Source organism: Neofelis nebulosa, chromosome 12, assembly GCF_028018385.1.
Source record: "Neofelis nebulosa isolate mNeoNeb1 chromosome 12, mNeoNeb1.pri, whole genome shotgun sequence".
Taxonomy (NCBI): domain Eukaryota; kingdom Metazoa; phylum Chordata; class Mammalia; order Carnivora; family Felidae; genus Neofelis; species Neofelis nebulosa.
The window spans coordinates 11,053,619-11,066,600 of NC_080793.1; the positions used below are offsets into that span (position 1 = coordinate 11,053,619).

Genomic DNA, 12,982 nt, shown 5'->3' on the forward strand with positions numbered 1-12,982 from the left:
GTTTAACATAGTGTTGGAAGTTCTAGCATCAGCACTCAGACAACAAAAGGAAATCAAAGGCATCAAAATTGGCAAAGATGAAGTCAAGCTTTCACTTTTGCAGATGACATGATATTATACATGGAAAATCTGATAGATGCCACCAAAAGTCTGCTAGAACTGATACATGAATTCAGCAAAGTCGCAGGATACAAAATTAATGTACAGAAATCAGTTACATTCTTATACACTAATAATGAAGCAACAGAAAGGCAAATAAAGGAATGGATCCCATTCACAATTGCACCAAGAATCATAAAATACCTAGGAATAAACCTAACCAAAGATGTAAAAGATCTGTGTGCTGAAAACTATAGAAAGCTTATGAAGGAAATTGAAGAAGATACCAAGAAATGGAAAAACATTCCGTGCTCATGGATTGGAAGAATAAATATTGTCAAAATGTCAATACTACCCAAAGCAATCTACACATTCAATGCAATCCCAATCAAAATTGCACCAGCATTCTTCTTCAAGCTAGAACAAGCAATCATATAGTTTTTCTACTTTTTCTGGAGATTTGAAGCCTAATAAATAAATGATATCTAGCTATTTTTAGAAATTCCATGCATAATTTAGACTGTTTACTTGCTGACATCCAGAAATCTATTTTCATCGTATGTGAGACTGCATTGTATTGTCCTGTGTTCTTACAATTTTAGAAACCAGTTCTTTTCAAAGTTAGGAGCAGAAAAAATTTTATCTAGTGTCTGGGAAGAAAAAAATTTAAAGGAAGCAAAAAGTCCCACCAAACCACAGAGAATGAGACTTAGGCTATAGTGAAATGAGAAGGTCCCTAAGAGCCAGTCATCTCTGCATTCAAATCTGAATTCTGTTTCCTAGCGGTTTTGAAAATGGACAAATAATTTCTTTCCAAGCTTGATATCTTCATCAATAAAGTAGAGGCTAATAATAGTACTAGATTCTTGAGGTGGTTATCATTATGAAATGTCATGTTTAGAAAAATATTGCATGGAGCCTGACATACAATAGGCCCTTGATAAATGTTATCTGCCATTATTTAGGAGAGGGTGTATGTTTGAAACATACTAGGTATATGCAGGTATCAGAGTCTTTGAGTAGATGCAGAGCTTTATCAGAAGTCTGACCTTTCACAGTGAGCTGATCAGCTTTTATTTCTGGAGCATGAAGTTACTGTGATAATTTCTCTCCTGTGTGGTACACACATGTACAGGAAACCAGGGGCATTATTTCCTGTTAAGGGAAATGTCTCTTGTAGGACTCAAATTAAGCAGGATTTACAGGGGAAATTACAAAGAAATGAAAAATGATAGTTATTTTATGAAAAGTAAAAGGTTTTTTTCTTCCTGTCCGTATTTGAATTCTTCTTGACTATAGGTACTTGGGTAAACATTAGTGTGTGCTGGTATAAAGCTATTCAGTTGGTTGGTTTGGTTTTTTTCCTCTCAAGAAATTTTGATTTTTAAGTTGATCACTCAGTACAGTGTCTTAAAATGTTTTCCTTTTTCTAGCCATGGTCTGAGATATGTGATATTTCAGCAATTGGGCAGGGCAGATTGGGCAGCTCAATCACATGATGTGAGGGCCAGATTGTGAAGGATGCCGAAGGCACGCTTTTTTGAGGAAAGAACTCTTTTCTTAACAACTGTAGATCTTATATACGTACATTAAAGTACCTGAAACAAAGTTGTCATTCCATAAAGAGTTTTTGAATAAATTATATTCTTGGTTATCTTCTTGCCTTGGTAAGAATTTATAGAATTTTCTATTGTATTTGGGAAATCAGAACTATATGTCCATATTTAATATTCTTTGCTCACTCTTAAAATTTGAAAATAATTTCCATGGGAAAAGAGTGACTTCTGTGCATCTTAATTTATCATCACACTTTCCCATTTCATTTTTTTTTTCTCAAATGTGGGACTGATTCTTGGTTCATTTCCTTGTTTTCAGGTAATGAAACATATCCACGAGATAAAGTATTTTTGTTTTGAATTGTTTTGTTTTTGTTTCTGAGACTTTTGGAACTTGATATTAAACTTCCCTGTGTCCTGTTGAAAGATTTTCACAATTTCTGTCAACTGCTTAGCATCTTTAGGGAGGTCTATTTTATTTACTGTGGAGATTCTTCTACTTTGTTGCCCTTATTTTAGTTTTCCTTTAAAACTCTCTTCTCTGGGGCGCCTGGGTGGCGCAGTCGGTTGGGCGTCCGACTTCAGCCAGGTCACGATCTCGCGTTCTGTGAGTTCGAGCCCCGCGTCAGGCTCCGGGCTGATGGCTCGGAGCCTGGAGCCTGTTTCCGATTCTGTGTCTCCCTCTCTCTCTGCCCCTCCCCCGTTCATGCTCTGTCTCTCTCTGTCCCAAAAATAAATTTAAAAAAAACGTTGAAAAAAAAAAATAAAATAAAACTCTCTTCTCTTTTCATTGTTGAACAAACAAACTTTATTGTATTTGGGTGGCAGCTAATTATGTATAGCACATTCTCAGTGTTTGTGAGCTTAGGGTGGGACAAATGCTATTAGTCCATGCTGGTAGGAGTGTAAATTAGACCAAAAAAAAAAAAAAAAAAAAAAAAAGATTAGAAATCAGAAATGTGGATAGTGATTTTTGTATAAATATATTCACTACAGTATTATTTATAATAGAGAATTAATGGAAACCACCTGGATATCTTAAAAGTCATTTTAATGACTTTTAAAAAATACTTATATGTAAACAAATTAGAGTATAAAACTATAGAGAATTGATCCCATTGTGTATGAACTACATCAAGATACTAATAAGGATTTTCTTTGTGGGTGGAATTGTGACAGGTTTTCTTTTTCTTTATTGCCTAGATTTTTTATATAGACCATGTATTACATGTATAATGACAGAAAAACTACCAGTATTTAAAAAAAAAAACACTAATATATTAAATAACTACAATATAAGATGAGAAAATTTACCAAATGTTGACAGTGGTTATCTTTAGACAGTGAGATTATGAATAACTGTTTTTGAGTTGTGAATAACTTTTTTGTGTTCATAGTTTTTGTGCTTCCCAGCCTATCTGTGATAAGCATACTATCTTTATAAGGTGAAAAATAAGTTATTTTATAAAGTATATCAATGCAGTCATCTAGAAATTTGCCTTCGGAGAAGTTTCCTTATGAGACTTTTATAATAATCTTTAGAGGAAAGAAATGCTTTCTTTGTCCTTTTTGATGGTTATGGTAGACTTGAGATTCCAAATCTTTAATGTTTCTTGTATACAATTTCTGATTAAATGGGCTGAAGTAGTAATACTACTAGAGATAAAATGTCCTACCCTTTGATATCTGTACATCACGGCGATCCATTTCACTATTGATATCCCAACTTCAAAGTATTTTTCTTTTATAGTCTTGCTATCTTGTGTTTAGCATATGCAGCCAGGAGCTCTTTAATAAACAGATGGAGCATTTCATCTATAAATGGCTTATTCTGCTTAGCTGTTAACACCTGAAACAAGTATTTTAGATACATTTAAGCCTTTGAAACCAGTTATTTTTAAAAAGTAGAGTTATTCTCATATAGATGAATATGAAAGCAAGATGATAGTAATATCTGATATTTGTAAAACTAGCATAGCTACTATTTGCCAAGCATTTGTGGTGTTCTAGGCTCTACATTAGACACTGACAAACATTATACAGTTTTCACAGCAGCTCTGTGAAGTTGTATTATTTTCCCTTTCTTTCCTGTAGAGGGAGGTACCTGAGGTTCAGAGAGACAAATTTGTCTAGGGTCACCCAGTCTGTGAGTGCTTAAGCTGAAACTAGACTCAAGTCTTTGTGACTATAGTACCCAAGGACAGAACCTTTCTCTTGTTTCCTGTTGTGTATCTAGTGCCTAGAATAGGACTTGTCACATACTGAGCACTTAACATACATCCTTTGAATGAATAAACTGTATACCTAGAAGCTTCTAAGTGGCCAAGCAAAGAAATTGTTCTGTTCTACTAATACAGGATTATGTAGAGGAGTGAGCCTGACAAAAAATAATGCTATTAGAAAGCCAAATGGAGGTACTTATACCAAAATCTAGGTCATAATAACAGATGATCAGATTGGGATCCTCTTTTTTGACGTAACAGTTTAATTTGTTCTGAGTACATATGTCAGATCTCTTTTTCACTTAACTTTGATATTCAGTGAACAGAGAAAAAGCAAAATATGCACGGTTTTGAATTTTTACCAGTGGAAAAAAATCTGAGTGGAAACTCAGTTTCTGTAAGTGGCAAGAAACTAGAATTGGAATTTCTTGATTGGGACTTTTGGAACTTTAGGTATTGTGGAAATAACATTGTGCCGTTGTGGTGACATGGATATACTTTATCCCACTGGTAACAGCAACTTCTTTTTATAGTCATATGACAGCAAAGACTAAATTCCAATTGGAAGAAAGGTTAATGTTTAGACACCTTGTAGGCATAGGTGGTTCTAGTTTTTAAGATGAATTGTTGCAGAAGCCCACTTGTGATTCTAGCCTTTCCTTCTCTTCATATTTATCATGCATGTCTCAAATATTCTTGGTTGCTAAGAGCCAGCTGAGTCATGGGTTGAGTATTCTGAGTACACTAGCTGTGTAATCACAATGGTCATAGCATGTGCAGGTAAAGGAAATGGTGAGTGCTACAAACATAATCTTAGAGAAGGGGGTGAAGGCAATATGTATCACATTTAATGCTCCAATGTATCATGATCTCCCAGAATGTCATTCCATGCCTAGACCCCTTTACAGATACTATATTGTTCTTAATCATCCATCAAAAGGAAACTGAGTTTTTGCATGAGATAGTGGTTTACCACAGATCTGAGTAATAGTCATTTGAAACCAGTCTATGTGTTTGAAGGTATTTCATTTCCTTGATGGTTTAAGATCCATTAAGATCTTGTAGTTTAGCATATCTCTTTGCTTGAATCAAACAGCTGAGAGTGCATTCTTCCATGTTCTTATGAACTATATTATATTAGTTCGGCTTCAGCAGTTGGCAGGGCACTTTCCCCAAATCACTGGATTCATTCTGCAATCCCTACCATTTTTTAAATGATACGGCTTCTGACCATGGTTATCCTAATTTATAGCTTGTCAGCTACTATCTGTTTTGTTCATCATTCAACCTAAGTCTGCTACTGTGTATGATACATATTGGGCATTTAATATTTATTGGATAAAGGACTAGAAAAAGAAGGCTCGGCTTGATCAGCATTTATTAAGAACTCACTCATAAATGTCTGCTGAGAAGAACCTTTCCTTTGGTTACCTTTTGTGATTGTTTTATGATAAAATTGCTAATGATATCCATGGAAAATCCTTGCAGTCAGATCTGTCTTATCTATCTTTATTTAACTACCTTTCTTGTCTATCTAATCTATCTGCTTAAGCAGTCCTGTAAAACTTTTATGGTTAGCTAGGCTTTACAGAGACTGGATTTGAATACACTCTGGCGAGACCAAATTTCTCACCTCTTAAGTACTCTCTCTACCCTTTAGCTTCTAGTATGAATGTGCTTTTTTGGACCACTACTGGTAACAAGGACTCAGAATTGACTTCTTAAAAGTCACCGATCTAGGGGCGCCTGGGTGGCGCAGTCGGTTAAGCGTCCGACTTCAGCCAGGTCACGATCTCGCGGTCCGTGAGTTCGAGCCCCGCGTCAGGCTCTGGGCCGATGGCTCGGAGCCTGGAGCCTGTTTCCGATTCTGTGTCTCCCTCTCTCTCTGCCCCTCCCCCGTTCATGCTCTGTCTCTCTCTGTCCCAAAAATAAATAAAAAACGTTGAAAAAAAAAAAAATTTAAAAAGTCACCGATCTAGATAGTGGCAGAGATTTAATGTACGATCTAATCCAGCCCACTTCTGGGAGATAAATCTACCTTTTCAGATTTCTAACTATACCACACTTATCTCCCTTACAGTTTTGGGGAGGGTGGGGTACAAGGGGGAGAGGAATCTACTACTTCCTGTACTCTGAAAGGTTATTTGGCATGTCTAACATTTTTCACTTATTTGGCATAAAGAAACATTACTGTTTCTAGTTCTGCTGGATTAGTTTCAACTTTAAAATGAGTCTACAGATGTAGTAGAAAAACATCTTACCCAGCAATTCCTTCTATGGGTTTGATTTTAAAAGACATGAATTTTCTTTCTCTTACCTGCAAGAGGCAGATATCTCAGTCAAGGGCAGTATTTTAGAACTTTCATATTTTTGTTTTAATCACCAAGAAGAATGAGTGGTAATCTTATTCCAAAAAGATACTATTTCTTCATTTAAGAAAATGATTCTTAGATATTTAATAACATTAAATTAGTACCACTATTAAATTCTGTCTTATAATACTAAAATCTGAGGTTCCATCTCACTTTTCTTATAATTTTCTTATATTTATTCAATCAATTTATTTAATATTTATGTTCCTAAGACTTGAAACTCTGTGCAGTGTTGACAGCTTTTATCTTCATGTTTGTTTTAATCATAATTTAAACAGAGAATGGCCTTTGCTATAAATCTGCCTAGAACCCTTCTATTTCCATTCATGTTTGGGAAGATTCTTAGACAATGAAGTGGACCTCAGGCCCTTACTGTATTTTCATAGAATTGACATTTCCAGAGTGGTTTCCATGTGCTAGGATGTTCAAGATGTTTTATGTATATGATCCTTGAACTTTAAAATGACTGGCAGGAAGGCTAAAATATTCATATTTTTTGCATGAAGAGTCTGAGGCAAAGAGAGGAAGTGACTTACTCAGGATCACATAGTATAAATAAGTAGCAGAGCCAGGATTCCAACCCATGTTCAGTTGCCCCTAAGCCCCATGATTCTTGCACCTAGCAGGCATAAGGATGGGTTGAGAATGACATCAAAATTTTAGAACCTCATATCCATGTTTATCATGTCTGATTTACTTGATGATAGATTTGGAAGTTAAGACAGGTGGTCATGATAGAATCACTTGGAATTTTTTTTTTTTAAGTTTATTTATTTTTCAGAGAGAGAGAGCACAAGTAGGAGAGGGGCAGGGAGAGGGGGAGAGAAAGGTAGAGAGAATCAATCCCAAGCAGGCTCTGCACTGACAGCACGGAGTGCAAGCAGGGCTTAAACTCACAAACCATGAGATCATAACCTGAGCTGAAACCAAGAGTCAGACGCTCAACCAGCTGTGCCACCAAGGTGCCCTGGAATTTTTTTTTTTTTTTTTTAAACCACTAAAGCCTTGAGGAGGAACCACTCATTACATCTGGTCTTGACCAAATACCAGGTTCACAATAATTTAAAAAAATAGGCATTGGATGTTTTATCAGCTCATTATTACTATTACTATAATTTAAATTATTTAAATGTTCCTTCAGTTCAATACTTAAAAAAAAAAAAGAGAGAGAGAATGAGGTTTCTTACCATTGCATTTCTAAAATAGCCTTTGCCATTTTCTTGAACAGGCATCAGTTTCCCTATTTGGAAATGATTTTTTGTATTCATCTAACAATGTATCCCTTGGTAGAGTTTACGTTTTAGCTACAGAACATTGTCCTATATAAAACCTAAGCCCAGATGCATGTATATAAACCTCTGAAGACACAGGGGCCATGCTGGTTATTTGAGCCAAGTATGACATGAGATTGTTCTGGTGAAAAAGCCAGGCTGTTATGGAGCGGCATGGTCACATATTGGCTTAGGAAAGCTGTCTAGAATACAAATATTTCCATTTTATTCCACTTGCTTTACTGAATGGCCAGCATTAGTATTTTAGGATACTTGTTTATGATGGCTTGCTTTATGTGTTGAATAGTATCTGTCTGCACAGAGTCACATTATAAAGATTTAGGGTGGACAATATAATAATAAATAATAGCTACTCACTTTTTTTTTAAAATTCCCACTACATGCCTGGCACTTTACTCTGGATGCTTTCTATCCTTGACTGTGAGTCCTTCCATACATCTTGCTGGTTGGCTGTTTCCCCATTTTGCAGGTAAGGATACTAAATCCCAGAGAGGTGGACTAATTTGCCTAATATTCTCTAGCTGGCAATGTGGATGCTAGTAATCAAAACTAGGTCTGACTGCCTTCAAGCCCCTTGTTCCTTGCAATTCTGTATTGTCCATGACAGTGATGTGAAGGAAACCGTAGAATCATTTGCTTCATATGTTTAGGAAGAACTTTTGATACTAAGTAGCATTCTGGAACATTTTAATTACTCTGACCACTCTTAACTGTCTGCTACTACTGCCTTAATATTCTTCATAACCTTTTTATTTTGGGCCAAAGGAAAAAAAAAAAAGAAACCGTTGGTTTCAAAATGCTTTTTTAGACATATTTCAAGTATCATGGTGCTACCTACCTTGTCGACAATACTCGTCATTATATTTTTTTACTTAGAGATTGATTTATTTCATGTCCAGCTGGTTGTGTAGTTGAACACAGGTATTGTGTGTGGATTGAGCATAGTCTAGATGATTGCTGTCCATTAGTACTTTCTGCTATAGTTCTCTATCTGCGCTGTCCTGTATGATAGCCCCTCATTACCTGGGGCTATTGAGTGCTTGAAATGTGGCCAGTGTGACTGAAGAAATGAATTTTTAATTTTATTTAATTTGGATTAATTCAAATAACAATAGCCCACATAGCTGGTGGCTACCGTATTGGACAGCAGCACGGCTTGAGGTTGTAACTGATGCTTGTGTTTGGTGCGTAATGATAGAATTTGAAGAAATCCAGTAATTGGTAGTTTAAAAGTTGCTGATTTGTTTTCCAGCAACATTAAATTTAGCAAGCGTTCATCTTACAGCCATGGGACCAGAGTAGAACAGTTCGTGTTTCTAAAGCAGTTTTTGGTCATTCATGATCTCATTTGATGAATATTTCAGGTATGATATCATTTAGGATTTGTGTCTACTAATGGATCACAGAAGAAAGGCAGAAGAACAAAACCATTGATAACTTCCTTGTGTAGGGTCTCCTCCTGTTGAAATGGACACCATTCTGGCTTATTGGTGCTCAGGTTGCAGCATGAGGGCCTGGACAAGAACCTATGCTCATTGATTGAGACTGGAGAATTATCTCTCTCCCCTCACCTAGAATGTCCATTATTTTATTTTTTAGGTCTAAAGGGAGGGAAGTAGAGGCATTTTCTTAATTTAGCCAGAGAACTACAATAATTTGATAACCAACAAAAGAAAATGTAGTTTTCTTTTTAATATGCCAAATAAGTCTTTCGGGCTTTGATTTTAGTTCTTTGTTTTGGAAAACACAACTCAGAACTCAGAAATATTCTAAGGTTAGTTTTTAAATTGATACATATCTTCTGAAGAAACTTTTGATGGAATTAAATAATAGATTTTATATGATGTTTTGAAGAAAAATTTGTTTCCCTGGAGTCTTGATACATTTGGTTTCATTCTGATTGTCTAGTCTTATGAAATAATTTGTAAAAGATATTAATTTCATTGTGTCACTTGTGTTACCAAGCACCTTTTTTCTGTGACATTTTTGTTTATAAAATGCTCTTCTCCTTTCTATCAGAGCTTACAACTAATCAACTCTGGATGCTTTTGATTTTTCTGACTGTGCCACGGCATTGAATGAAGTTCCCTATAGTGAGAAAAGAGAGCACATGGGACTCGTGACTTTATGTACTCCAACAATAGAGCTTTTATGACATTGGAGGTGGTTAAAAAAGCTAGAAGTAGCTCTTAAACATGGCATCGCTGTGTTGCCTTTTTTTTTTCTTTTTTTTTTTTTTTTTTGTATTCTCAGGGCTGCCAGGAGTGCATCGGGCCTGTAATTTCCTGTTCTCTGAATCCCCCATCTTTCTGCAGCTCCGAGCTTTGTGTCCCACAGCCTGTGACTCTGTGCTAACAAATCGCTATTGTCCAGTGGGGCGAATGGTGGCTGGAACTAAAGAATTGCTGTCTGGTTTCTATTCAAATCCAGGTAGTGAGATATATGAATGGACTTTTCGAATCGTCCTGTGAATAACGTCTGCTCGGCATGAAGGCTCAGAGCCACGCTAGGAAAGATTAACTCCTAGGCTGACCACTAACATCCTTTGTGGTAGGAGGTAGAAACATTACCAAATATCATTTTATTCATACTGAATTTTCCGTTTTATCCTCCAAAACTAGGGTTAACCATTCAATTATTTGACTGCTTTTCTCTCAAGTTTTAGTGTTTCTGTTGATAATATAGAAGTTTGGGAAAATGCTAAGTTGTTTATCATCTGTATTATTTTTCTGTCAAAAGTTTTCTACCTTACATTGACGATGGCATTAAGTTATCTTTATAGTAGTATACATGCAAAAATGAGAAAGAAAGAACTGCTTTTTCTAAGAAACCAACCCTTTAAAATGCTTTTTAACTAGCAAAGGGAAAAATCTTTTTTTTTTTTTTTTAGTGCATTCTACTTATTTGCTTTATTCCCTGAAGTCCAAATTTATACAAAGAAAACAGAAACAACTTCAAACGCAGTATATTAACCAACCAAACAAGACTTATTCAGATTAGGAACCAACTTAAGCCTTTGTACCTATGGCAGAATCAGGATTTTTAAAATCAGATTTGGAAGGCAGACTCTAATTCATAGTTCTCATTATCCTTAGGAAATTATTATTTTATATTTGTCTTATATACCTGAAAAAATGTCTTTGGCTTGAAGGGCCATGCTTTTTACACTCCTTCCATATCGCAGGTACTATGGAATGGAGAGCCTTTTATGTTTCTTTTTGTCTTAAACTCAGACAGCTTTGTAAGCAGTAGTGTGTAGATTACAAGAGTTAGACAAAAGCAGGCGCGACTGCGAAGAGTTGGGTGGGGGGAAGCTTGGGGCACTTCCTGTCACTCAACACATTCCAGATCACTAAAAAATTTCCACACCCTCTGCATTCCCTCTTGCCCACCCCAGATCCCAGTATTTTCTGATCCATATGTTGTGGTATTTATCACACTCCTCTCTATCACTGGGCTCTGGCAAGACGGCTTCAGAGGAGATGCATTCCTTTAGATTGCACAAAGCATAGCTGGGAAAATGGCTGGCAGTTTCAGAATCTAGTCACGATCGCACGCATGAGCACCTCACACATCCATGCCCCTTCCCTCCCCCCCCCTCCGCCTCCCGCCCCTGCAGCTGGCTGACCTGTCTCACCCACTGCTGGCCTATCGAACGGCCAGGACTGTCTGGTTTTGGCTCATGCCTTTGTCCATGTCTGGCTTAGTTCCTCTCTGTCTACGCTTGCCACTACCCCCACCGCCCCAGGCAGCACAAGTGTTTGGCCACACAAAACTACAGATAGAAAAGGTGGTAAAAACTTCAAACTTTTTTTCTGCAACAGTTTATTCTTTTGTGAATTTCTCCCTTTTTTAACTACTCTGGTTTAAGAAAACAAATACAAAATTAATTATATAAAGGCAAAGAATGCAAAACAACCTTTGTGTTCCTTATAATAACTGACTTCATAACTCTCTCCAGCTGCGTTATGGGGTGTGTATAAAAAGCTTCTGTTCTGAGAACAAAGGAGCACGTGCAGAAATGAGACTAAAAAAAATCCACTGACAGTATTTCACTACACAAATTACTTAAAAGATTTTAGTTAAGTCTCTCAACAGATTCAATGTTAAAATGGTTTTTAGTTTAAAAAAAAAAAATTGAAAGTGCTTACCCAGTAAAAGAACCGAAGTAGTCCTGAACTGTTACGTAAGACTTTTTACAGTTGGATCTTTGTCAAAAGGGGGTGGGGGTGATGGGAGAAAGCAGCAACAACAATCAAAAAAGTTCGAGCTGCTGTGGCTAGAGGACAACTTCTGTGTTTCCAGATAGGATTCTTGCTGTAGAAATGGAACTTCCAGCCAGCACAGCATCCTGTCCCGGTAGAGAAATGAGTTTGTCAGTAAAAAAAATTAGATACTGGAACCCAGGGTAGACGAGGTATTGAACCGCGCCAGATTTCCTTGCAGCCCTGTCTGCTCAGCTCGCATTGAACTATATATGACCCAGATGATGGACAGAAGCACATTCAGTCATGTGCACTCTGGAAGAAAGCGGATTTGCTGGTCCCTGGCAGTGCAGGGGTTTGTCTTCTGATTGGGCTGTGCCCTGATCAGTGAAATGTGAAGCCCTCACCATTCAGAGGCCGTAATTCAGGACTGGCAGTTTGAGTGTCTGGCTGCCTTTAGTCACCGAGAGACTTTGAAGGTGTTGCTTTTGTTTGGTGGCATTACCCACCCAGAGGTTGCTTATACCTATGTGCTAGTGTCAGGAGCAATGCTAGTCTTTCTGAAATGTAAACAGGCAACTGACTTTGCCTGAACCCTGTCATCTTATTGTTGATGAACTTGGCTCTAACTTAAATCAATTATTTGATGTGAGAATTTTTGTGATCCTAACCAAGGCTCCTGTCCACACCACATGCTGGCCTTTATTTTAGGGTTTGATAAGATAAAAATAAAGGTGGCATTTGACTTCCTAGATGGTGTAAATTTCTCTTAATGAAAATTGTATGGATGGATAGCAGAGAAGTTAAGTTTTAGATTCTGGAGTCTTTGAACATACTAGGAAAAAGCTTTATCACTTACTATCCCCATTGTGAAGCTGTCACTCTTATCCCAGTCCTCAGTCACATAGGGGACTGCAGAGGAGAAGCTACCAAAGTATAGACCCCCTGAGCTGTGACATAGCCTTTAATCATGCAAGACAGCCAGAGTCTACCCTGTCCTGTCTGTCTGAACTAGGGTCCTTGGGATTTATTTCCCATCTTTCTGAGCCACTAGGAAACCAGGTCATTATACAGCACTGTCAGTTGTGACATTTTTGTTTAGTATATAAAAGTTGCTTTGTTTAATGCAAATCAGCAGTATTTTTTTCTTTTAAATCTGAGGCAGTAAAGTTTTGTTATGAGACCTTGGCACTGATACATGAAATCTACTCCACATGGACCTATCATTTTATTCTG

General features: G+C 37.0%; 1 protein-coding gene and 1 long non-coding RNA gene across 4 annotated transcripts in view; one reads left to right on the forward strand and one right to left on the reverse strand.

The window, feature by feature from the left end:
• The window catches only part of LOC131491358 (uncharacterized), a 63,081-nt gene extending 51,070 nt beyond the window's left edge, over nt 1-12,011 (reverse strand). Inside the window, exon 1 of the long non-coding RNA XR_009251410.1 lies at nt 11,693-12,011. This is a non-coding gene — a long non-coding RNA (uncharacterized LOC131491358). The remainder of the gene's footprint in view (nt 1-11,692) is intronic.
• Nucleotides 1-12,982, forward strand: part of NR6A1 (nuclear receptor subfamily 6 group A member 1) — a 234,421-nt gene that overhangs the window by 93,203 nt on the left and 128,236 nt on the right. The window lies entirely within an intron of this gene.